Source organism: Castor canadensis, chromosome X, assembly GCF_047511655.1.
Source record: "Castor canadensis chromosome X, mCasCan1.hap1v2, whole genome shotgun sequence".
Classification (NCBI taxonomy): domain Eukaryota; kingdom Metazoa; phylum Chordata; class Mammalia; order Rodentia; family Castoridae; genus Castor; species Castor canadensis.
In genome coordinates this window covers 1,326,668-1,353,912 of record NC_133405.1, presented here as the reverse complement: position 1 = coordinate 1,353,912, position 27,245 = coordinate 1,326,668, and the positions used below count along the sequence as shown (strand labels likewise).

The window sequence follows — 27,245 nt, the reverse complement described above, 5'->3', positions numbered from 1 at the left end:
AAACAGAAAATTATCTATTTCTTCTAGATTTTCCAGTTTTTTAGAATATAGGTTTTCAAAGTGTTCCCTAATGATCCTCTGGATTTCATTGGTATTCGTTGTCACATCCTCTTTTTCATCTCTCATTTTATAAATTTGGGTCTTTTCCCTCCTTCTTTTGGTCAGTTTGGCTGAGTGTTCACCAATCTTATTTACCTTTTCAAGGAACCAACTTTTTAACTGATTTTTTTTTGCAGCACTGGGGTTTGAACTTAGGGCCTTATGCTTGCTAGACAGGTGCTTTACCACTTGAGTCACTCCACCAGCCCCTTCATTGGTTCTTTGTATTTTTTTTAGTTTGTATTTCATTAATTTCTGCCCTAATCTTTATTATTTCTTTCTGGCAGCTAATTTTGGGTTTGGTTTATTATTGTTTTTATAGGAACTTGAGTTGTATCATTAGGATATTCATTTGAGATCTCTCTGGGTTTTTTGGATATAGGCACACATAGCTACAAACTTTCCTCTTAGCACTGCCTTTTTTTTTTTTTTTTGTATCCCAGTGGTTCTGGTTTACTGTTTTTTTCATTTTCTTTAGATTTCAGGAATTTTTTGACTTACTTTCTTATTTTATCAATGACCTACTGGATGTTCAGTAATGAATTGTTCATCTGCATGTGTTTGAATATTCTCTGTAGTTTACTTTGTTGTATTCTAGTTTTATTTCATTGTGGCCTGATAAAATACAGATAGTTATTTCAATTTTCTTTTATTTGTTATGATTTGCTTTATGTCCTAAAATATGAACTATTGTGAAGAAAGTTCCATGGGCTGCTGAGAAGAATGTGTATTGTGCAGCTGTCAGAGGAAATATTTTGTAGATGTCTATTAAGTCCAATAGATATATAGTGTCAGTTAATTCTGAAGTTTCTTTGCACCTTTTTTTGGCAGTACTGGGTTTTGAACTCAAGGCCTCATACTTGCTAGGCAAGTGCTTTATTACTTGAGCCATACCACCAGCCCTGAAGTTTCTTTGTTGATTTTTTGAATGGATGACCTATCTATTGGTGAGAGGAGGGTATTGAAGTCATACACTATTATCATGTTGGGGTATATCTGTGCTTGTAAGTTCAGTAGTGCTTGTTTAATGAAATTGGATGCACTGAAGTTTCATGTGTGTGTGTGTTAACAATTGTTATCTCCTCTTGATGAATTTTCCCTTTATTACTAAGAAATGACCTTGATATGAGTATAGCTACTCCTGCCTGCTTTCAGGGTCCATTTACTTGAAAAATCTTTTTTTTTTCCCATACTTTCACCCTAAGCCAATGTTTGTCAGTGAGATGCATTTCTTGTAAGCAAAAAATTGTTGGATCTTGCTTTTTTTTTAAATAATTTTTTTTGTGGGACTGGGGTTTGAACTCAGGTCTTGTTTTTTAATCCAACCCACCAATTTATGTCTTTTGATTAGAGAATTGAGACCATTAACCTAACGTTCAGTGTTAGTATTTAAAAGTATGTAGTATTTACTGTCATTTTGTTGTTTTTTGATGTTTGCTTCTTTTCCAATTCTCATTTGCTAATGTACTCACCTAGTGGGATTTATTCTTTCCTGTATTTTCCTGGTTGTGTTTATCTTTCTCTTCTTTGCATAGGATTCCTTTAAGTAACTTCTGCAGTGCTGGTTTAGTAGTCATAAATTCCTTTAGTTTTTGTTTATTGTGGAAGGTTTTGATTTCTTCAATTATGAAAGATAGCTTTGCTGAATATATTGATCTGATTTGATGGTTATTTTCTTTCAGGGCTTGTATGTTTCCATGCTCTTGTTGCTTTTAGTTTTTCTGATAAAAATCTGCTGTTATTCTGATGGAATTGCCTTATTTGTGACTTGTCACTTCTCTTTTGCGTTTTTCATATTCTTTGTTCTGTATATTTAGTGTTTTAACTATAACGTCTAGAGGTGTTTCTTTTTCTAATCTTACCTATTTGGATTTTCTTTCTTTCTTTCTTTTTGGAGTACTGGGGTTTGAACTCAGGGCCTACACCTTGAGCCACTCCACCATTCCTTTTTGTGATGGGTTTTTGAGATAGGGTCTCACAAATTATTTGCCTGGGCTGGCTTTGAACTGTGATCCTCCTGATCTCTGCCTCCTGAGTAGCTAGAATTATAGGCATGTGCTACCAGCGCCCAGTTGTGTTTGATGTTCTGAAAGCCTCCTGCACCTGAATGACCCTCTCTTTCTCAAGATTGGGGAACATTTCTGCTATTATTTTGTTGAATATGTTTTCTATTCTGTTAGCTTGCATCTCTTCTGCTTCTTCTATACCAATGATTCATAGGTTTGATCTTTTAATGGTGCATGTTCCATTCATATTTTTTTAGTGTTTTTTCTTTGATCTAATTCCTCTACTTTATCTTTGATTCCTGATACTCTGTCCTCCATTTTTATTTGAGTTATTGAGCTTTTCATTTCCAGGATTTCAATTTGGTTATTTTTTTTTCAGTATTTCTATATCTTTATTGAATTCCTCCTTCATATCCTGCATTGTCTTCCTTACTTCATTCAGCTGTTTATTTGAATTCTCTCTGAGTTCATTCAGCCACTTATTTGTATCCTTTTTGAACTTATTCATGTGCTTATACATGTCCCCTTTAATTTATTGACCATTCTTATCATTGTTCTTTTGACTTCTCTGTTTAAAATTTCATCCATTTCACTATTGCTCAAGTCCTTTGTTGTGGAAATGTTGACTTTTGGAGGAGACATGTTGCTTTTTTTTCTTATTACTTGTGTTTCTATGTTAGGAGTTACACATCTGAGACCAAGTCATTGGCTAAAAGGTTTAATCACCTGTAGTCTTTCAGTTGAAAAGGTCTCAATGTTCAGGCAGGACAGTGAAGTGGCTTGGTTGAGGTGCTATTTCTGGCCACTGGAGTAGGGTTATGGCTCAGTAGCCAAGTTTTCACCCATGTGCTCAGAGCACAGGGCCTGATTCCTAGCATTCTTCTGATCGAGGAACACTAGCTAGAGTCTCTTCTAGAAGAGTCAGTTGTTCACTTCTGGATTGTTTTCACTATAGAGGCTTCCCTTCTTTGTGTACTGGGAGCCACTGTTGGCTGCACTGAACTTTATAGCTTGTAGGCTGTACAGGGTCCCACTTGCACTATGTACCTCCTGATTTGTGTCCCCAGGAGCCACAAATGCTCAAGCCTTGGGTGATCCCCCAGATGTATCAGAGTTTGGAGGAGCAAACAAGGCACTGAGTTCTGCACTGACTGGGGGAGGGCTGAGGAACCTATTCCCTTTGCCTTCTGGTCTCAATGCTACAGATCCTGTCCAGTGGTTCACTTCCCCTTTCTGAGGAGGAGGCTGTGGAAGTTTCATGATTGAGAAGGTCTGCCCTTGGGCCCTTAGTCCTGACTGTCAGCAAACACATGCCAGGATGCTGTTCCCAGGGGTAAGTCTCAGTGCTCCAGGCCCTGCCCAACAGTTCACCTCCTTGTGAGAGGATATTGTGGGATTCACATTATTTGGAGGGCTTAAGCCAGGACTCTGAGCCACACAGCAGTCAACATGTGGAGTCAGTATGCAGGCCCTGGATGCTGACTACTAAGCCAGCCACAGACTCAGGGCTTTGTTTCTGTCTTAGCCTCAGGTGATAGGACTCACTCCTGGCCAAGGATGGTGAAGCCTCCAACCCCAATGGCACCCTATGCTGCTAGGTGCTCCTAGCACAGTTCCTTCCAGCTTGAACTCCTCACGTCAAACTTTCTCCTCTTTTAGACCACCCCTCATGACTATATCCCAACCAGACTCTGTGACATGATTCCTTGAGCCATGAATATTGGCCCCCAAATTATTCTAGTCTCAAAACAATAGGCCCCTCTCTCAAGATGGCACCTTGCATTGCCCTCCAAGATAAGGGGAAAGGCAATGTCTTTCTTCACCAAGGCTAGCCTTTCACACCAAACCAGTTACTGGGTTTAAGGATGTGGAAGGTGTGAGCTTAGCTTGCAGTCAGAATTGGCAGTTTGTCATCAGGGCTGTTTTATCTTGTGATGGTGTCTTCAGCTTCCCCTCCCCCTCCTGGGAAGCCAGGAATGGGCTTGGAACTGTTTGCTGCTTTTCTTTTGCCCACATAAAAGAGGCTCCAGGACAAGGGTGTCATTCCATGGTAGAGAATGTGCTCAGCATATGTGAGGGCCTGGGTTCAATCCTGTGCACCCACCTCTCCAAAACCAAAAAAGCAGAGAAGGCTCTAGAGTGCTGCCTTGTTCTGCTTTTTCCACCATGTGAGGAGGCCAGGAGGAGATGCCATTGATGCAAGAGACCCTCAACAGATACCAAATCTACTGGCGCCATGACTTGGACTTTCCAGCTTCCAAAACTGTGAGAAGTAAATCTCTTGTTTATAAGTTACACAGTAAGGCATTTTTTATAGCAGCCCACACAGACTGAAGCATAGACCTTATGCCTTTCACAAACTTGAACTCAAATGGATCATAGACCTAAGTGTAAAACACAAAACTGTAAAATTCAAGAAGGTAACACCGGGGAAGGTCTAGGTGACCTAGGATTTGGTAATGACTTTTTTTCAGTACAACACTAACAGCATGATCCATGAAAGAGAGTAGCCAACACACAGCTTATGGCTAGGGAAGGAGCAACCCCATCATGCTAGGGTCCACGCTCCTTGGAGAAAGATGCTGGGCAGAGTTTCTGGGTGATCTAGCCTCAGCTTCTCTGAGAGTTGCATTCTGGAGAAGTCAGTGGCCAAGGTCATGAATGATTCCTGGGAAACAAGGGTCCTCAGTCGAGTATCTGACAGGGACTGCACATGGTGTCTTCTGCATCACAGTTTTCCAATTCAGAGTGGCTACTCCCGAGCCTGGTTTCTGCAACCAGGCCAAATCCTCCTGGTGAGGTCCCCTTCACTTCTGTCCTCTGTTGGAGGACAGTTCCTCGAGAAAATACCTGCATTTCTCACAATGCTTCTATTTTGCCTTTTTATACCATAACTTGGCTACATATACCATCCTACGTTGGAAATGCTTTTCCTCCAGCATTTGGAAGGAAGTGCTCCATTAGCTACTTGTTCCAAGTGTTGCCATTGTGTTTTGAGTGTGTGTGTGTGTGTGTGTGTGTGTGTGTGCATTCTGTATATTATGTTATGTTCGGACATCTTAAAGATAACCCCAAAGCAAAAGTGAAAACAACCCTTTCTGATTGTGGTGGCCAATTCTGGAGCTAGTTAGGGATTCACCCAGCAGGCTTTTGATATACAAACAAGCAGCCTTGGAGGGTGGGCCTAGTTCTTCTCTCTCAGGCCTGTGTACCCCAGGAGGAAATGTCCCTAGGCCTTAAGCATGCTAGGACCAGATGCCAGGTAACTAAGAATGAGACATATAGCCCTAAGCATCCCAAAATTATTCAAAACTAGCAAATATTAAAACTTTTTTTTTTTAATGTTTGCTCTGGACTTTTTTTTTTCATTTTTCTTTTATTATTCATATGTGCATACAAGGCTTGGTTCATTTCTCCCCCCTGCCCCCACCCCCTCCCTTACCACCCACTCCACCCCCTCCCGCTCCCCCCCCTCAATACCCAGCAGAAACTATTTTGCCCTTATCTCTAATTTTGTTGTAGAGAGAGTATAAGCAATAATAGGAAGGAACAAGGGGTTTTGCTGGTTGAGATAAGGATAGCTATACAGGGCATTGACTCACATTGATTTCCTGTGCGTGGGTGTTACCTTCTAGGTTAATTCTTTTTGATCTAACCTTTTCTCTAGTACCTGTTCCCCTTTTCCTATTGGCTTGACCCTGCCTTCCGCTGCTTTTCTCAGGGAAACCCCAGTAAAGACAGGACCTAAACCTTCTTCTGTCTCCTGACTACCTTCTGCTGTCCCATGTGACTGTGAGTGGCATGCGTATCTCTTGTCTCTAGGACCTGGGAAGACAATGAACTTAGTTTTCTCTTCCTGTGACTGCACCTGACTGACCATCTCATAAAAATATATTCAACAACCATTACAACTCTTTATACTGTACTTTATACTGTTAACTCTTTATATTGTACATTCTGGAAACTCGTTTAATCTTCTCTTTGTACTCAGTGCTCTAAAATACCATGATGATAAATGTTGAAGAGGGTCTGTTTTCCTCATGTGTGAGGTGTACAGTGGGACTGGTGCATACTGGGCAAGCCATTTGCCACTGAGTGACACCGTTTCTCAGCTGTTTTTATCCTGGCAACGCCTGTCCTTCAGTCTGGGAGAGGGGTGTACTCCTCTGAGAGAGAGATTCCACATTGCTAATCTTATTCACATTTCCTAGAGGAGACATGTCTTGCAGCCACCTGGAAGGCAGTGATGGCTGCAGAGTCCTGGGGGCCAAGCAGAGGAAGACATCTCTGCTCTATGCATGAAGGCCACATGTGTCCCCACATTCTGTTCCAGGTAAAATTTCACTCCCTTCCATTGAACCTGGTCTCCCATAGTCCATTGGAATCTTGTTTTGCTTTCTCCAGAGAATAAAGTTCCCTCTTTCCACTAGGATGGAAGAGACACAGTTGCTCAGGAGTGCAGAGACATGGAGGTTTGCCTGGAAGTGAGAGGTTTCAAAGGACTGGCAGGGCTACTAGCAGCCAGGAGGGTAGGTCACCTTATTGGACAGCCTTCTCCTAATCCTCTTTATTTTAGTGCCCCCTCTGCCCCAGCTTCACTTCCTGGGTTCTTGGTTCCTTACCTTCCAGCTTACCATCTGACTTTCTGGAAGCTCCCAAGACATTGCTCTATTCTTTCATTCCCCTGCCCTCCCTTTTGTGTAAATTATCTTTTTTCCTCTCTAAATGTGCTTTACTGTAGTTTTACTGGGGTGTAGAATTAGATGCAGATATTCAGTCTGCTGTCTTCACCTGGAATTAACCTCTCTGTGCATTTTTAGTCCATAGTAGCTTTTTTTGTAGTAGTTCCAACTGGAACCAACTCAAATGTCCTTCCCAAGGTGGGTGATAAATTATGGTATCTCCGTGCAAAGGACTACTACTTGGCAGCAGAAGGGCAGGAAATATTCACACAGGCAACAACCTGGAAGGATCTCAAAATAATTGTGTTGAGTGAAAGAGGCCAGACAGAAAAGGACTGTTGAGGGCTGCCAGTATCTCACACCTATAATGCTAGCTTCTCGGGAAGCAGAGATCAGGAGGATCACAGTTTGAGACTAGCCCAGGCAAACAGTTCACAAGACCCTATCTCGAAAATACCCAACATAAAAAAGGGCTGGTGGAGTGACTCAAGTGATAGAATGCCTGCTTAGTAAGCATAAAGCCCTGAGTTCAAACCCCAGTATCACAAAAAAAAAGAAATTAGAAAGAAAGAAAATATGTGATATTTGCATTTTTCAGTTTAACTTATTTAGCTTGACGTGATGATCTCCAGTTCCATCCATTTTTCTGAAAATGACATTTCATTCTTCATTATGGCTGAGTACTATTCCATTGTATATATATGCCACATTTTCCTTATCCATTCATCTGTTAATGGACACCTAGGCTGGTTCACTATTGTGACTTGTGCTGCTATAAACACGGGTGTGTAGGTGTCTCTATTGTATGCTGACTTACATTCCTTTGGACATATGCCCAAGAGTGGTTTAACAGGACTATAAGGTAGGTCTATTTTTAGTTTTTTGAGGAATCTCCATACTGATTTCCATAGTGGCTGCACTAATTTGCATTCCATCCAGCAGTGTATGAGAGTTCCTTTTCCCCCACATCCTCAGCAGCATTTGTTGTTTGTTTTCTACATGATAGCCATTCTGACTGGAGTTAGGTAAAATCTCACTGTCAGTTTGATTTGCATTTCCTTTTTGGTGAAGGATGTTGAACAGTTCTTCATGTATTTGTTAGCCATTTGTATTTCTTTTGAGAACTGTTAACTTGCCCATTTATTAATTAGATTACTTATTCTTTGGGAGTTTAATTTTTTGAGCTGTCTATACATTCTGAATATTAATTATTTGATGAATAGCTGGCAAAGATTTCCTCCCATTTTGTAGGCTCCCTCTTTATTCTGATAATTTCTTTCTTTCTTTTTTTTTGTGGTACTGGGGCTTGAACACAGGGCCTACACATCGAGCCACTCCACCAGCCCATTTTTGTGTTAGGTATTTTTGAGATAGGGTCTTGCAAACTATTTGCCTGGGCTGGTCTTGAACCATGATCCTCCTGATTTCTGCCTTCTGAGTAGTGAGGATTACAGGCATGAGCCACGGTACCTGGCTTGGTAATTGTATCTTTTGCTGTGCAGAAGCTTTTTAATTTGATACAATCCCATTTGTTGATTCTTGTTCTTGTTTCCTGAGCTATTAGAGTCCTAGTCAGAATGTCATTACCTAGGCATGTATCTCTGAGGGTCTTCCCTATGTTTTCCTTTAGTAGTTTCAAAGTTTCAGGTCTTACATTGATACCTTTGAACCACTTTGAATTGATTTTTGTACAGGGTGAGAGATAGTGGTCTGTGGGTGGGGTAGGTCCTCACTTCCTCCATGGGCTCCTTAGTTTGTTCCCCCATGGGCAGGGACATCCAAGCCTAGGGATGTCCTCCAAATGTGTCAGAGAGACACAGGGGAGCAAACAGAGCACTGAGCTCTGGACCGGAAGGGGAGAAGTGGGTCCCAGTGCTTTCAGACTCTACCAGGCAGTGACGCATTCCGTGGGAAGAAGGAAGGATGCCAGGAAAACTGCAGTCTGCTGGACCTGGGCTCAGAACTCTCAGTCTTGCCTGGTAACAACCCCACCCAGATGGGAGGCACAGGCCAAGCTGTCACGCCAAATTTCAGTACTGGGTTTAAGGCTGGTGGGAAGTGTGGGCTTGCCCTGCAGTTAAGCCTGCAGTCTGTGGCCACGGCCACCTGGCTTACCTCGCAGTTGTATCTTTGGCTCCCCCTCCTCTGCAGGAGTCAGGGTCGGAGCTGCAGGCTGTTCCCTACTTTTCTCACCTTTCTTCTTCACCATGCTTTCCAGCTGCCCCATCCCTCTTTCACGATCCCCAATGGCCTTCCTCTCTTTTTCACAAGATAGTCTTTCCTTTGTTACCCTGACTCTTCTCATTCAGAGTCAAACAGAGGAAGCTTCTAATGCACCGTCTTGCCCCTCCTCCTGGTAGAACCCTCTGCTGCTGTGGCCCCTTGCCCAGGGATGGGCCCAGGCCCTGTCTGAAGTCCTTAGTGTATACCTGTTGCTCGTTATTTATAACTAAGATTCCCATAAATGTCTGGTCATAGCATCGCATCCCTGTAATCCCAGTACTCGTGAGGCTGAGGAAGGAGAATAGAGAGTTTGAGGACAACCCGAGCTACCTAATGAGATCTCCTCTCAAAATAAATCCCACATCTGGCATTTCATAGAGATGTATCTAGGTCACATGGTCCATCTTTAGCCCACACACTTCATAGGTACACAGTAGATTTTTGTTCTTGTTATTTTGAGACGGAATCTTGCTATGTTGTCCAGGCAGGTCTTGAAGTCCTGGGCTCAAGTGGTCCTCCTGACTCAGTCCCCAAGTAACTGGGACTCCAGGCACGTCAGTGTGTCTGCTGCCATGGCAGATTTTTAGCCCTTGAGAAACTTGTTTGTGCCTGTTAAAGGAACCATCTACCCACTGCTCTTTCTCTGAAGCCTGAGAACTGTATCTGCAGCCAGCTTTTTCTTATGCTGCTGCCTCAGACTCCATCGTCTGGGCTATCTTAGTTTGTGCAGGTTAGAGGTACCCCCAAGGTTACTGGCCTCAGGCTTACTGCTATCAGAGCAGAGCCCTGGCCTGGGAACTGGCAGCAATGCACTGGGAGAGTCAAGTCTTCCACCCTCTTTCCCAGGAGGGCTGCTTCTGACCAGCAAATTGGGCCTTGGTTACAGCAATCAGCTGCCTTCTGGACTCTGTTGATGTCTGCTGGTCACTTGAGGTTTCCGGTCCTCTGTTTTGGTTCATTCCTTTTGTCTTTCAAGGTAGAGACCAAAAGTCCCTTTTCTGGGAATCATGGCTGTACTCCAGCATACAATACTGACAAGATTTCTTAGGACCTTTATCTTCAGTTTAAAACTGGAAGCCTGGCAGTGTCCTGTGTCCCAGATTGAAGACTTGGAAAACATAGTTGTGACACCATGGGTTATCTTCTCCATGCTTCCAGCCTGAGGCCAGAGTAGCTGTGCCCAAGCACCTGCTTTCTGCCTGGGCCAGAGTCAGTCAAGGAGCCCCCTTCTCTTGTGGCCCTTGGGGTCTGTCAGCTGCAACTGGAGAAGCTGTTTCTGCCTGTTTTCTGTGATCTGGTGGCTGTGCACACTACTGAGTCAACATAGAGGGAACCAGAGTTCATTGCATGTCTGTGTCCTTCAGGAAAGATACTGGAACTGGAGAAATGGATTGGGGGTGCAAGACAACTGTCCCCGGGACAATTCTTGGGGAAGTATTTTGCTCCGGGGGAGGTTGGAGCACCATTACATCTGGAGTGTGGCTATGAGTTCTGAGTCTTGTGTCCAAGGGAAGCAGGTAAATCCTGACTTCCAGGAGCCCACCTTGTAGCCTAGCTCCATGAGCCTGGTCCTGGCTGCTTGTCTTTCTTTCTTCCCCTCAGAAGAACCCAGAAGTCCCAGGAAAGGACACGAATTTGGCTAAGACTGCAGGATGGCAAGAGAACCTGTGCGTGCCAGCACAAGGCAGCACCTCACACTCTGGGGAGCATCCCCTCCACCTGGCAGTCCCCACCCAGGGGTTCCCAAGTTGGTCACTCACACCCAAAGGACATGCATTGAAGACCACCAGTCTGGGCATGTTCAGGGGAGGACCTTATGTCCTTAGGGGAAGCCTTCTCTCTATCTGCAGTGAGCCACGGTGTTTGGTAAGATTTTCCTGCTGGGTGAGGGTGAGGCTTTTTTCTCTGCACTCCTATCACAGCGACTCTGACAATATCAAAGGGAAAGAGTTTCCTTGCAACATCCTTCCCCACTTCCGGAGGGAAGGCAGCAGTGAGGGTGCCATAGCTCTCCAGCTGACTGGACACCTACCTTGATTTGCTTCAAAGACCCCTCCCACCATGAGGAACACATTTAAAATGTAAGGCCAAACCTTGGATGCTATAAAAGTATTGGTCCCTGAAGGGAAACTCTCAAGGTTCAAAAAAAAGGAAGTCATGGCCAGGTTTCCCCAGTGAAACCCTCTCTGTCTATACACACAGCAGGCAGCCACCCTAGCTGGGCATCCTGGGGCTGGTGGACCTCATCAAGTAGGCTGACTTCACCCTGACCGCCGGGAGCAGGAACTACATGAGACACTGTACACGCTCTCCCTGCTTTATTGAGGGTTGGTGGGGCCAGGGTGAGTGCAATCAGACTTTGTGGTCACTAGGATGCCCTGGGATGGAAAGAAACAGGGACAGTGAGGGCCTGGTTAGGGTAGGCTAGCTGCTGCAAGGACAATGACCCAGCAGCCCCCAGAGAGAGGTAGGTCAAATGGACCCTGGACAGACAGACAGGCCACACCCAAAAGCTGTTCCAGAGCCAGGGAGCTCTCTGTGAGCTAGAAACAATGGAGGAAGTACCTGAGGAGGTTTACTGATAAGACTCAAGAAACGGAAGGAGACAGTGCTAAACCACCAACAGTAAAATGTTTCAATCAACCAGGGCCAAGAAAGACTACCTTATCTTTCCATTCCCTCTGGAGACAACTCTTTAGAAAAGCATTGGCACAGAAGATGTAATCAGAGTGTGCAGCCTAACGTAGGGTAAAGATAATACAGGTATGTCAAGTAGAAAACCTAATCATAATGACAGCAACAATAGTGTTTTGCTTTTGTTATTTTTTGTGGTATTTGTTAGGTTTCTAACATTTGTAATTTGTTGTGATTTCTACTTTTAAGGAAATCTACAAGTTTGCAACTAATTTTGTATTCTTTTTTCTTGGAAAGGAATTCCCAACTGTATAGACTTTGGTTCCCATCCAATGTGGATCTGTCCTCCTGTATATATGGCAGCTTACTTGAATATTTTAAAGAAGTTAAAGAAGTTGATCTTGTGGGAACAAGCCACCATTTTTTAGGCACACAAGGATAACTCTGCAATGCTCAAAAAAGAAAAATACTCAAATCATAAAATTTTTGTTATTATATTCTAATAAGTAAATTAAAATATTTATAAGCAACCATATAAAACCAACGAGGCAATTATTATTAGTAGTAAAAGTCTAAACAATGGTCCTGTTTCCTCAATATACTCTTTCCCTTAAAAGAATGAATAAACTAGATTTTTTTTTTGTTCATTGCCACGAGGCAAGAAAAAAAGAAGTGTACATTGATGTAAGGCCAATATAAGCAGTTATGAAGAAGCTTCAGAAATCTCTATTGTGTTAAATACTCTTAACCAATGTTCAAAAGGCTTTAGCAACACAAGAGAGACAAATGGGGCAGTGGAGGGCTGCCCTGATGGGAATGCAAAAGGCAGAAGGAGATCCCCTGACTCCTAAGGATCATCCCGCCCCTTCCAAGTCCACCCTGGCTAATGGATGGGAGATTTGATGAATTTCCATCTTCTCGGAACTCCACACCCAGGAGAGGCTTTGGATTGCAAAGGCCCTGGCCATTGTATTCATCTCTGAAAGAGAGAACCTCTCATTTTTTGTGATCAAAATTTTTGGGCCCCACCTATCAAGCTGTGGCACTGGTTTTACTCCACTTTGTAACCAGAGTTCTAGGCCAGAGGCCCAACTCCAAGAGTTCCACACACCAGGTCTAGCCACTTGCCCCAATATGCCAAATAAAGGGATGAGTAGTATGGGGCAAAGAAAGGAGATTTATTACACGAGGTGTTCCCTCGGCACACCGTGGGAAGTGGCACAGTAAGGATTTCAGCCCATCTTAGGGGTGCAGACATGAGCTTTAGGTTCAAACAGAGGAAGAATTGGGGCGAGAGGTATGCACAATTATTACACAGTCCTGGTCACAGATGTGGCCAGGTGGTTAGAGATGTGGTCTAATTGATCATCAGGATTGGTCAACTCCTGTGATGAGACACATCAATCAGTCCTGTCCTTCCTGGATTCTAAGGTGGCTACAAGGTGACTGCTCAAAGCAAATACAGATTTAAAATGGAGGCGGGGAGGCCAACCTCTTCATGTTGTTTCTGGTAAACTTGTGGGCATAAGGAGTCAGTGCTGTTTAGCAAAAGCAGTTTCTAAGTCCCTGTTATAACTTGGTCTTTTTTTAAAAAGTCAAAATTGACCTCACTGATATCTTTTTTTTTTTTGGTGTACTGGGGTTTTGAACTCAGGACCTTCACCTTGAGCCACTTCATCAGCCCTTTTTTGTGATAGGTTTTTTCCAGATAGGGTCTCGTGAACTATTTACCTGGCCTGGTTCTGAACCGCAGTAACCTGAGTAACTAGGATTACAGGCGTGAGCCATCAGCACCCGGTTTATTGATATATTTAAAAAAATAAATTAAAAAGTCAAGAAAGTAACCTAAAACCCTTCAATATTTATTTGTAAGCAAAACCCTTGCATAAGTTAAATTCCCTTATTTTCACTTCAAAGATAGTACTCTGTCTTATCCCCAATTACATCACAGTATGAAATGTAGTGCAATGTAGTTTGATTTGTGCAAGAGTTCAGATGTATTTGTTATTAATTTCTCACAAGAATCTGTATTAAATGAGACTTCCTATACTTATGATACTTATGATCATGTGTGCTACAATTTCTTAAAATCATTTCTTACACAAAATAGCTAAAGCTATGGAAATATAAACATGTGGGTTGAACTAACCTGAGTTATAATAGTTAATGTCTTTCTTTTAAAATCCATTATTTTAAATATCCAACAATGTCCGTAATTTATGTTGCCCCACGAAGTTATTCTACTTTGTAAAGTGAGTAAAGTTTTAAAGTATAATATTCCTCTGTCAGATATCATTGAACTGTGTGGTCATATTGTTCTTCAATGTCAACCTACTATGATTTTGACTTTGAGACTTGGGTGAATAATAAACTGGGGTAATTAGTGAGTAAATCTTTACCTGGACAATCTGCAAAGAATGAGAGCTCTTAAAGACAGAGACGCAAAAGTACACAGTTACTTTTCACTTATATGAATCCTCATAACACTCAAGTGAAATTTAGAAAATCACTGTAGTATAAACACTATCTTCAGCTATGCCCAATTTAAAATCTTTTGCTAAAACCTGAAGTCTTAAAGACTTAAATAACAGCACCATCTGGACATCTTTTGCTGTTTCTATATGCAAATTCATTTTTACATAGATACACATAAAGGTATATTAAGTCAAAAATGTTTTAAAGGCTTCTGTATAATAGAGAGGCCTGAGTGTCCAGAGGGTCTTTAAATAAGTGATATCTTTTCAACACTAGGTATTGTATCCCAAAGCCAGAGATATTTTTCTTACCCTACCAGTAACTCACAGCCTCCCAATTCTGGTCACAGAAGTACTTTTATACTGCTCCTGGGCCTGGTTATTTCACAACTGTGGCCAATTATAAGAAACTGGGCAGGGACAGGCCAGGGGTGTGATGGCACACACCTGTAATCCCAGCTACTTGGGAGGCAGAGATTGGGAGGATCTTGGGGTTTGAGAGCAGCTCAGGCAAAAAGTTAATGAGAACCCATCTCAACAAATAAGTCAGGTGTGGTTCACGCCTGTAAGCACAGCTATGGAAGAGATATAGGTAGGAGGATCACAGTTTGAGGCTGGCCCTATACAGAAAGCTCAAGACACTATCTGATGAATAACTAAAAGTAAAAAGGGCCAGGGGTATGTCAAGTGGTAGAGCACCTGCCTAGCAATTACAGGAAGGAAGGAAGGAAAGAAGGAAGAAAGGAAGGGAGGGGTGATTACGTTCTCTTGTGGGTTGTTATAAAATATTGTGGCTGGTTAAACAGGCCATTTCTTGTTCTAGGGTGCCTGGCACCTGCACTCTTATGTTAAGCAACTGACCAGTCTCCTGTGGCAAATCCCTTTGATACCAGCCTTCTCCAAGGTCAGTGCTAAAATTAATAACAACACTGACAAGGGTCTTCATGCCATCATCTCTGGTGTTTGGGAGCACCAAGGTTTTTCCTTCTTCACCTGACTTGGGTAACACACTGTGTGGTACACAGGGATAAGGGGGTGTTAAGAACAGTGATCAGAATGCTGCACAGGCATTAAAAATGGCTCAGTGGGATTATAAAGCTACCCTATATGTTTATTTAAATGCGCTTAATTTAGATTTTTTTCTTTTGCAGTACTGGGGATGAACTCAGGGTCTCAAAGCACGCTACCACTTGAGCCATGCCTCCAGTCCTAGATATGTTTTGGTAAAAAGGAATGAAGTACTGAAACATGCTAGAATTTGAATGAATCTCAAAAAACTATGCTAGGGCTGGAGGCGTGACTTGGGCAGTACAGCACCTGGCTAGCAAGCACAAAGCCCTGAGTTCAAACCTCAGTACCACAAAAAACTGTGTTATAAGTGAAAGAAGCCAGGCACAAAGAGTCAATATTGTATGATTCCTTTCATTATGAAAATCTAGGAAGGGTAAGCCCATAGATGCAGGAAGTAGATTAGGAGTTGCGGGGAAGGGCTGCTTATGGACACAGTTTCAGTTTGGGATGATGAAATGTTTTAGAACTAGGTGGAGGTGATGATTACACGACATTGTAAGTGTACTGAATGCCGCTGAATTGCACAGTTCAAGATGTCATGCAAATTTCACTTGAAGAAAAGCCATTGCAATATGTTTTGGTAACTGTGTAACTTCTTGGGATAAAAATATATTTTATGCAAAAATTAGCATGAGCACCAGCACAATGACTTGTTTTGCCTTCTGAAAGACTGTACAGTATACCAAGGTTTAAAATCTCGTGACTTCGTAGCTTTACTGACACACAAAATGGACAGATAGACCCAAGGTCACAGGAAACAAATGGCCTAGTACACATCCAAGCCACTGAATTCACACAGGACTTACAGAGTGCTATGAATGTGGACACGTACACTTATGAAGTGACAGTGCTACACTGTCATGGACCCACACTTTCCCCTATCAGAGACCCCAGTACCACCTGTGCCATAACTTTCCTGTGCTGTGAATTGTCTTTTAGCCATGGGGATGGGCAGAGCACCTCTCACTCAATAGGATTGACTCTTTCCAAAATGGCCTCCACACTTGATCTCATTCTTCATGTCCCTTTGCAATATGACACGGCATTCTTTCCAAGAGGTGAGTCCAGTTCCCATTCTCTTGAATCGGGGCTGGCCCTATGACTTGTACTGAGTATGGCCTAGGCCTTAAGGCTTTGCTGCTTCTATACTTGCCTTCTTGGAAGGCAGCACAGTGGAAAGAATTTTCAACTCTGCTGCTTGAAAGGCCACAAGGAGTAAGAGGTCCTGAAGGGTGAGACATGATGCGGAAAGAATACAGCCCAGCTAACAGCACCAACTGTTGCACATGAGAATGAGGCCATCTTGGGTGTCCTAGCCTTTGCCAACCTCCCAACTGAATAACATCACACGAGAAATCACAACCAATACCTCTTAAAGCCCAGTCAACACACAAATTGATAAGAAATAACAAATTGCTGTTGTTTTAAGCCATTAGGTTAGAGGGTGTCTTGTTATGTAGTCTTAACTTGAGATCCAAACCAAAGGGTAGAAATGTGTGGTAAGGTCCTGGAAAGGGCTTGCAGACCCTGGCACACTCAACTTGTGGAAGATCTAAGCTCACATTCCTGTGACAAATCTCATCCCAAAGCAGACAACCTCCTGGCCCAAGACTAATGAAATAAAAAATCACTACAGAGGACGTCCAGGGAACAAGTGACACTGATGAGGAGAGCCAGCTGTTGTTACCTGCCCTGAAATATTTTTGGCATTATTCTATCTCCAGTTGTCTACAATGAAAACTCTTCTTGCTCTTCCTCCATTTGACAGGTCAGTGACATTTAAGGCCGCAGGATAAAGTGTCCTAATGTAGACAAATTGGTTAAGCTTCAGAAAACCACAACTGTTTTGTTTTGTTCGGTGCTAGGGATACAACTGAGGGTCTTGGCAGGGTAAGCAGGTGCTCTACCACTGCTGTCTTCTGATAGAGGAATTTGAGTTGTGAACATATTAATGTTGATTTTATTCATTCAACTTATAATTGATTTATAACTGATCTCAGGTAGAGTTTTACATCTGTGGGGAACTTGACCAATGTAGGTTGGCTCAGCTCATGTGTGAGCATCATGGTGCCAAATTTTGTGGAGTACCCTTTCGCAAAATGCTGCTTGGCTTCAGAGCAAAGTGCTTAGTTTTTTAACTTTATTTTTGTTCTTTTTTTTTTTTTTTTGCTTTTTTATTATCCTATTATTGTTGAACTGGGGGTGCACTGTGACATTTACAAAAGTTCCTACAATATATCATAGTTGATATTTTATCCCCCTCCCCTCCATTCCTGGAATAGTTTCAACAGGTCTCATTTTCCCATTTTCATACATGTGTACAGAATATTTCTACCATATTCTCCCTCCTTCACCCTTTCCCTACATCCTCCCCCCCCCCACTGGTACCATCTCCTAGACAGGATCTGTTTTGCCTTCCTGTTCTCTGTTTTTGAAAAAAAAAGACATTTTCATTTGTTTAAGATAGCTATACAGGGAGTTTCATTGTGACATTTCCATGTATATATGAATTATAACACGAACTCTATTTTTCTCCTTTCTGCCTTAATCCCCTTCTTATGGTAATTTCAACGGGCTTAAAAATTCTATGTTCATTTTTTTTTGTGGTACTGGGGTTTGAGCTCAGAGCCTACACCTTGAGCCACTCAACCGGCCCCCCTTTTTTTTTCTGATGGGTTTTTTTGAGATAGGGTCTCAGGCTTCAAACCACGATCCTCCTGAGTAGTTAGGATTACAGACATGAGCCACCAGCACCTGGCTTTATATTCATTCTTGTATAGAGAGTACATCAACCATATTCACCCTCTTAACTTCCTTCTTTTACCTTCCCTCTCCCGTTAGTGACCTCCCCTAAGCATAACATAACATTTTTTTCATAATATTGCTGTATTTGTATTGGGTCTAATTCCACATATGAGAGAAAACATGCAGCCTTCAGCTTTCTGCACCTGGCTAACTTCCACTTAAGATGATGTCCTTCAGTTCCATCCACTTACCTGCAAACGACAAAATTTCATTCATCTTTATGGCCGAATAAAATTCCATTGTATATAAACACCACATTTTCTTAATCCATTCAACAGTTGTGGGACATCTGGGTTGTTTCCATAGCTTATTGTGAACAGTGCTGCAATAAACATCAATGTGCAAGTGTCTTTATTGTATCTTCCTTTACATTCCTTTCAGTGTGTCCCTAGGAGTGGGATTGCTGGATCATATGGCAGACCTAAGTTTAGTTTTTTAAGAAGCCTCCATACTGTTTTCCAAAGTGGTTGTACTAGCTTACATTCCCACCAGCAGTGTATGAGGGTTTCTTTTCCCCCACATCTTTGCCAGGAGTGAGGCGGAATCTTAACATGGTTTTGATTTGCATTTCCTTCATGGCCAGGAATGGTGAGTGTTTCTTCATGTGGGTTTTTTTTTTTTTTTTTTTTTTTGCCATTTGGACTTCTTCCTTTGAAAAGTGGTTATTTGCATCAGTCAATCCCAGTTGGTTCTTTTGCCTGTCAAAACATGAATGTATATATTGCATTTGTGATTAAAATCTCACCAGAAATGTCACTTGTCAAGGTACAACTCAAATAGCCAGATTCAAGACACTCAGCCTTAGTGAACAAGGACTGAACCTGAGAGGAGGAAGAAAAGGGCTGGAGATTGCCCTGACCACCAAAGAGTCACAGTATTACAGACAGACAAGGAAGAAGGGGCATCTCCAGACCTCGATGGCAGCAGGACCAGTGGGGATAAGCTTTCTGACCTGTCTGTACAAGCATTTGTAGAACAATGGGAACAAAAAAATCTCATTGCACTGTGTACAAAAAGTGACACAGATAAAGGAAATGCACATAAGAACAGATAAGAAAATGTACACAATAGTTAAAAGAAATCCAACAAAAACACTTCTACCCATCTACAGGAAATAGATAGGCATTCCAATGGATTTCCTTGCATATGGTTAGAAATTTCTTACCTAACAGTGGGAAGCAATGAAAGGGAATCCTGCGTTGAATTTAGAAATTGTGATCATTTTAATTGCACGTACATTGTATATATTAAAATTTGTCTGATTTCCTGTGTCTGCGAGTTAAAAAAAAATATATATATTTATATTTATATAAACAATTAACCTGCTGGGCACAGTGGCTCACACCTGTAATCCTAGCTACTCAGGAGGCAGAGATCAGGAGGATCAGGGTTTGAAGCCAGTCCCCGGGGAAATAGTTCATGACCCTATCTTAAAAATACCTATCACAAAAAAAGGGTTTAGCCAAGTGGCTCAAGGTGTAAGCCCTGAGTTCAAGTCCCAGCACCACACACAAACACACAAAGACTAACCAGGTCACAAATTGAATCCATAATCTTTTTTTTTTTTTAAGCTGGTACTGGGATTTAAACTCAGAGCCTCACGGTTGCTAAGCAGGTGCTCTAACACTGGAGCCACTTTGCCAGCCCTTTTTTGCGCTGAGTAGTGTCTGATGTGAACTGTTTGCCTGGGCCGGCCTCAAACTGCAATCCTCCTGATCTCTGCCTCTTGAGTAGCTAGGATTATAGGTGTGAGCCACTGGTGTCCAGCTTGATCCATAAACTTAATACAAAAACAGTGGCTGCAGTTGCAATCCCAGCTATTCTGGAGGCAGAAGAAGGAAGATCTTGAATTCAAGGTCAGCTCCGGGAAAGTTAGTGAGACCTGGGAGCACGGCACAAGCGAGAAGCTCTGGGTTTGATCCCCAGTACCAAGGAAGAAAAAAACAATGAAAGCAACTTGAGTGTACTATCACCACCATAACGTCCACTTAAAAATGGTTAAGATGGTAAACCTTGTTATGCATATTTTACCACGATTTTTTTATTCTTAAAAAAATGAGATTTCTGGGTTCAGAAAGGCAACGGCAACGCGAATGCCCCCAGTTCTCCCAAAAGCATAAAACACACAGGAAGAATGAGTGACACTTCCCCCCCCCCACACACAATCACACAATCTACAACTTTCAAGAAACCAGGAAGCACACAAGCAGTAAATTCCAGATGACGGGTGGGGGGCCTATCAGAAGAAACCAGAAGAATCTACGATTGCCAGCCACCAAGGTGTGCCAAGGCAGCCGGATGGTACCCAGGACACACCTACCAGGAGCCAGTTGCTCAGGCGGACCCTGCGTAGGGACACCTGTAGACAGATGTGAGCTAACCCAATACCGCAGCCACTCGGCTGCGGGCGCGGGATGCGCGGACCGCCAGCAGAGGGCGTCCGAGAGCCGAGGAAACCGCAAATCCTGGCTGCGGTGGCCAGAGGTTCTTGTGCTAAAGGCTGGAAGCTGGGACACCCGAACGCCTTCAGTGATGGACAGCAAAGACAAAAACAAACCAAAGTCCGGCGCTTCATTGGTACAAAGGGAAAAGAAACCTCAAAGCAAAAGGTCGCGGCAGCATCAGAAACTCACCAGCAATGCTTTGACATGTTTTACGACCTCTAAGTTACTTCCACGGGCTTGGTGACCCAACAGCCTTTACGTTGTTCTTGAGTATGGTTGTTCACAGTTGTGGCCAATTATAAAAATACGTGGGGGGCCAGGGTGGTGGCTTGTTCTGTAATCCCAGCTACTTAGAGCTACTTAGAGGATCATGAGTTTGAGGCCAGCCTGGGCAAAAAATTAGCGAGACCCTATCTCAAAAGCAAAAACAAAAAGGCTGGGGAAGCAGCTCAAGTGCTAGGGCACTTTCTTAGCAAGCACAGGGCCCACTGACACACACAAAAAAACACGCGTTGTTCTCTCTAGTTTTTGTCACAGTGGTGAAAAGTGTAACTAATACACGCCTATCAGAGGCCTCTGTGACAACTTCTGTTTCGTCAGGCTCTCTCTCAGATGTGAGGCTTGATAGATCCCTTCCCATTCAAAGGAGTAGATCATCTCCAAAGGTAACGTTTACCTTTTTAAAAATTTCACTGTGCAAGCGAAAAATCAGTTAATACAAGGAACTGATCATGGTGGTGCCCAGCTGTAATCCCAGAACTCAGGAAGCTGAGGCAGGAGGGTAGAGAGCTCCAGGCCAGCCTGGGCTGCATAGTGAGACCCTGTCTGAAAAAAAAATACAGGAAAAAGAAATGAAGGAAGAAAACAAAGCACAAGGGCCCACCAGGTCTTTCTGAAGGAAATTTTCATATTTTAAACCAATGAAAGTTTTCATCTTCTCAGACCTGGTCACCATGTGGCTGCCAAAGCAAGCACAATTGGGGTATGGTGAGGTGTGACAAGTTTTCACCCATTCACATTTCCGTGACTTGTAGGAAAACTTCCCAGCTATTATTTGTTGATCCATTTGGGGTAAAGACCCCTGGGGATGACCCAAAGAGGTCTGAGAATTACTGGTGAAGATGATTCTTAAAAGGCTCAAAGTCAATTCAAACTTTGGTGTGAATCAGAAACAGAACACAGACATTTTCTCTGGGGCCAGGTTTGAAATAATAGGTTCAATACCTTCGATAGATGCAGAACTCTTCTTCAGTTTTTTTTTTTTTTTGTATTTCTTCTCAAGCCCATTTTATTCAGTTGCGTTTTTTAAAGACTTTAGCCATTTCACCCAAATTTTCCCATTGATTGTTGTCTGCATTCCTTGTTGCTCGCACCCTCCCTACACCAGCCAAACCTGCACTGCCTATGACCTTGACTTCTGCATCCTCCATTTCCACAGGCCCAAAACTTTTGTTGTTTGTTGTTTTGAGACAGGATCTTGTTCTGTTTCCCAGGCTGTCCTCAAACTCCTGAGTTCACTCGAGCCTCCTGATTCAGTCTCCAGTAGTTGGGACTACAGGGGCGTGCAACTGTGCCTGCCTGTAAGCCCCAAACCTTGGAGTTGATCTTGACTCCTCCTTTCCTCTAATGGTTCCACCTAAGCCACCAGGAAATATCATTGGCTCTACCTCCAGGAGCTGTCCACAGGCTGCCCCACTTGGCAGCCCGCATTCCTCTCCCTGGTGAGAAAGAATTCTCATTGTCTTGTGGACTGCTACAGCAGTCACCAACCTAAACTTCCAGCTTCTGCCTGGCTCCTGAAACTCTCAGAACAGTGAGCAGAGGCAGTTTGTCGTTATCTAACAAGATCAGAGGAGTGCATTTTGAGAGCTCAGGGCAAGATGTCAGATTAGAAGTGCCCACCATTTTGTCTCTGTGAATGAGAAGAGTCAGTTAACAAAGGAGAGGCTGAAGGGAGAAAGAGGGAAGCGTCAGGAATCGTGAAAGAAGTGGCAGGGCAAGAGAAAACCACAGAGAAACAGAGGCAACAGAGAAAAGCAGCTTGGGGGTGGACCAGAAGGAAAGGCAGACGGCCTTTTGGACAGACTGGCAGTTCGAGCTGCAGGCCTTAACTCCGTGTGGGGGACCTGGGAAGACAGCGGCTTCCCTGGCGTGGAAGGCCAGCCCCAGCCCCGATGAGGAAAGACATTCTGTTGCTGCCTTCGTCCCTGACAGCCATATAGCAAGGTGCCATCCTGACAGAAGGCCTCCTGTTTGAGGCTGAGCTATCTGGGGCTTGAAAGTAAAGGAGCGATCATCCTCAGGGAGTCTGGGGGACACCATGGCACACTGGCCGGGAGGGGCCTGTGGGGAGGGACGGTCCGGCGCGGCCCCGCAGAGCAGCTCAAGGAGTTTTGGTAGCCAGTCGGGTCTGATGTTCTCCCACCCAGACCCTCGAATCACGTGACTTCCACAGCCTCCCACACAAGGGAGTGAACTGCAGACAAGGTCTATAAGCGCTGAGACCAGCAAGCAAAGTGCCTAGGTCTGTCGTTCTCCCTCACCATATGATCCTGCTGCACCTTCCTGGGCATATGCCTGAAGGAGTGTAAGTCAGCATACAGCAGAGACACCTGCACACCCCGTCTATAGCAGCGCAAGTCCCGATAGCCAAGCTGTAGGACCAGCCAAGGTGCTCCGCAACTGATGAGTGGATAAAGAAAATGTGGCATGTATAGAAGTAGTTTCAAGAATTTCTTATAGTCATAAACTTTAATAATATATGATGTAAAATTATACTACAGAGTTCAATGATGACAAAAAAAAAAAACCCCAGAATACACTGGCCATAGAAAATACGGATAGTATAACTAATAACTGGTGGAAATTAAACATGTAATGCGCCACTTCAAAAAAAGAGTAAGTAGGAGTAAGTATTTTTAGCCATAAAGAAGAAATTATGTTGTTTGCAGGAAAATGGATGGAAGTGGAAATCATGATGTTTGGCCAACAAGTCAGACTGAGAAAGACAAATATTGCCTGTCATCTCATATGCTGAATCTAGGCCTAAAAAAAAGTAGTGACGTGAGTGTAAAATGGGGGGAACTGTTTTGGGGTTGGGAACCAACAGGTAGGCGAAGGCAACGGGAGAGGGTGAGGGACAAACATGATTGAAATCCTTCATGCATGTATGAAAAGTGAATGATAAAATCCATTGACGTTGTTTTTAAAGGGTAGAGTGCGGATACGAAAGTGATAGAGGGGTGAATGTGATCAAATATGCCATATGTATGTACGGAAATGTACAATCAGCATAAAATAATTTCATGAAAATAATTTCAAAGGGGATCTTGCAAGATCATACAATGCTCCCTATTTCATTCAAAGGGAAAACACACGTGCTAAATACGGTCCTAAGGTGAACACGATTGAGCCTGCATCCCCTGCAGCCTTTCCTCCTCCCACTCACTCCCCCAGTGTGCTCCAACCACGCTGGTCCCCTTGCTGTTCCTTGAAAGGCCAGGCATCATCCTTTGCACTTCTGGTCCCTTTCCTGGGACTCCTTATTCAATCTCTGTATGGCTCTGTGCCCCCTCTGTCCCTTCTTTAAGTGTCTGCTCCCTTTTTTAGAGGCCCACCCCCATGCCCTACAAAAATGGGCATTCATCCCCTTCCCGCCATGGCACCCCAACCTCCATGTCCTCTTTCCTTGTCCTGATCTCCACCCTGCTTATCCGCACTTATTTAATTTGTGGTGTTCCTGTGTGTCTCCCCCACTAGAATGGAAGCTGCCGCTGCAAGAGAGAAAGGACCTCCATTTTCCATGGGTTTCCAAATGTACCCTGGGGACCTAGATCAGTGCTCCAATAGGTCCCCAGTAAGTACGTGTTGAATGAGTTGTTGACTGAATTTTCTGTACGAAAGGATGATCTCATCTAAGCCTTTCTGGAAGTACTTGTCATCTCTGTCTTCCTGATGAGGACATGGCACCCTACAGGTGGTGACCACCTTGCTCAGAGTCACAGAGTGTGGATGTGGCAGCAGCCAGAAGTCCAGGGTCTTAGGAGGCCCGCAGCAGACAGGCTGCACTTGTGTGACCGAAGAGGAAACATCAGCAGGTTTGGGAACCCGACAGCTGAAGGGTTGAAAGAAATCCAACAGTTGTCAGTTCTGAGGTGAGCCATGTAGGTAGGACACAGTGGGACAGTCACAGAGATGGTGAAGTGGTCCAACCCTCATCTTTTCATAGGGTACATGTTTACGGATGTCTGAGGAACACAGGGTGGAGGGGCCTTTTCAAACAAGATAGGGAAGCCAGAAACCAAAAAAGAAAAGACACCTAGTCAAACTTAACCACATAAAAATTAAAATTCAGTGGATATAAACTTATTCCAAATATGAAGTGAAAAGCATGGATGTTCTCTAAGATATGATGCTCAGTGAAAAAACCCAGGCATGAAAGGACAAATACTGTTGGATTCCATTTCTAGAAGTCCCTAGTGTAGCCATATTTGTACAAAGTAGAGTGATGGTTGCTAGGGGCTGAGTGGAGGAGAAGGAAGGAGTTGCTGATTAATGGGTGCCAAGCTTCAGAGTTGCATGATGAAAAACGTTCTGGAGATGGGCGGTGGTGACCACACAACAATGTCAATGTGCTTAAAATGGTGAAGAAGGCAAATTATGTTGTGTATATTTTGCCACAGTGTTGAAAATGTCAAAGGCAAATAGCCAAGTGCTTCCTTGACTACCTGTATCAGCCACTGGCTGTCAATGACAAAGCTCATGGAGCTGAGAGCTGAATGAAGGTGACAGGCAGACCCCAGAACTCCTAATAAGCTCGCTCTCTTGTGGAGTCTGGAGTAGTCGGATTGGAGACAAGTGTGACATCTACTCTTCCAGCCTGGCCAGGGATCCAGCTGGCAGCAAGGGTGGGAGTCACTGGAGTAGGGCAGAGCAGAGGGCACTGACAACCCAGCTTTTTCTCTGTCCCCACTGCCCCTCTTGCTCCTCTCCACCCACATTTCACCCCACCTCCTTGTTCCTCAACTCTCTCTCCAGGGACCCCTCTCTTTCATCCACCTTTTTGCAAGAGTGTGGGACCCCCCAATGAGCTTTCACTAGAGCTAGGGAGCCCACGTGCCCTCACAGGTGCCTGGGGACTTTCTAGGGCAGTAATCTGCTTTGGGCTAAATCAGGACTTGATCTTCTGTTAGCCCTAATCATCAATTAGCACCCAGCTGTGCAGGGATGGGGACGGCCTGGAAATCACCGCCTTTTCCCATGTCTTCCTGCCCCTGCCACCTCTGCTCTCATTCCTAGGATCTTGGGGCTGCTTCATGTCTGGCCCTGGCCATTGCTGAGACCACACTGAGCTCCGTCATTACTGTAATGTCACATAGAGTAGGCAAGGCAAATGCAAAGCCAGCTCCAGAGCTCAAGCAGGGCTGCAGGCTTCCCCCACTCAGACCCCCACTTAGGTAGCACTTCACCTTCACAAAGGGCTTCCGAACAACATGGCTGCCCTGGATGTTATGGTGATGGCTCGAGTAGAAAGTTCCAGGTGAAGCACAGCCAAAGCCTGCAAAATTTCAGGCAGCTATGGCTGCCTGGTGTGGCCCAGAAAGGGGGCTACAGAGCAGGGGTTTCAAGGCCAGAGGTGTCAGGAAGGTCTGCCTGCAGGGGGAACCTGAAAGAGCACTTAGCTGAAAGACAGGCAGAGAAAGACACTTGGTGGTATTGAGTCTGTGCCCTGAGTTGCACCGACTACTCCTCAGTGACTCCAAGAAAGAGAGCTTATTAGGAGTTCTGAGAGTCACCTTCATTCAGCCCTCAGCTCCAGCCAGAAGGTCGGGGCTTTGCTTTTTAGCACTTATAGGACAAGAAACCATTTGCTTTTGACACTGGCTACGTTGTGATAACATACATATAACAAAATCCATCATCTTTATCATTTTCAAGAATATTAAACACATTCACACTGTTGTGCAACTGTCACCTCCATCCATCTCCAGAACTTGTTCATCATGCAAGACTGAAAGCCTGTGTGCATTAAACACTGACCCCAATTCCTCCCTCCCGCTCCCCAGCCCCTGCTATGACTGACTATTCTGGACACCTCTACGAGTGGAATCAGACAGTGTTCATCTCTTTGTGCCTGGCTCACTTCATTCCGCTGAGCATCATGTCCTCAGAATTCATCCATGTTGTGACATGTGTCTGAGTTTCCTCCCTTTTTCAGGTTGAGTAATAAGCCATTGTGTGGACATGCCGTGCTTGGATCGAGCCTGCATCTTGGCTGTTGTGACTGATGCTGCTGTCAACATGGCTGTACAACTTTCTCTCTGAGACACTGCTTTCAAGTCTTCTGGGTCAAGCGATGGTTCCATGATTAATTTTTTGAGGAGCTGTTTTACACAGTGGTGGCAGTGTCACACTCTACCTTTAGAACACTTCCATCGCTCACAAAGCACAGGGAACCCTTTCTCCTCTTCTCATGTCCTCGCAATGACTAATCTGCTTTCCATCCCAATGGATGTGCTTATTCTGGACAGTTCATAGAATGGAATCATACAATAGAAGGCCATTTGTCTCTGGCTTCTTTCATTTCAATAACATTTCAAGATTCATCCAGAGAGAGTGAGTAATACCGAAAGAGGTCGCATCTCTGTGTGGAGATGGCATAACAACACAGACTGAAAGCAGTTAAATAATAGGGGCTGGGGGAATGGGAAAGAGACAGTAATAGAGGGGGGGCTAATGTGATTAAAGTACCGCCTATGCATGTGTGAACTACCACAGGGAAACCCCTATGAACAAATAATATACACT

General features: G+C 43.8%; 1 pseudogene; it reads right to left on the bottom strand.

The window, feature by feature from the left end:
• The window catches only part of LOC109702978 (protein LSM14 homolog A-like), a 30,301-nt pseudogene extending 5,100 nt beyond the window's left edge, over positions 1-25,201 (bottom strand).
• Positions 25,202-27,245: the final 2,044 nt, after the last annotated feature.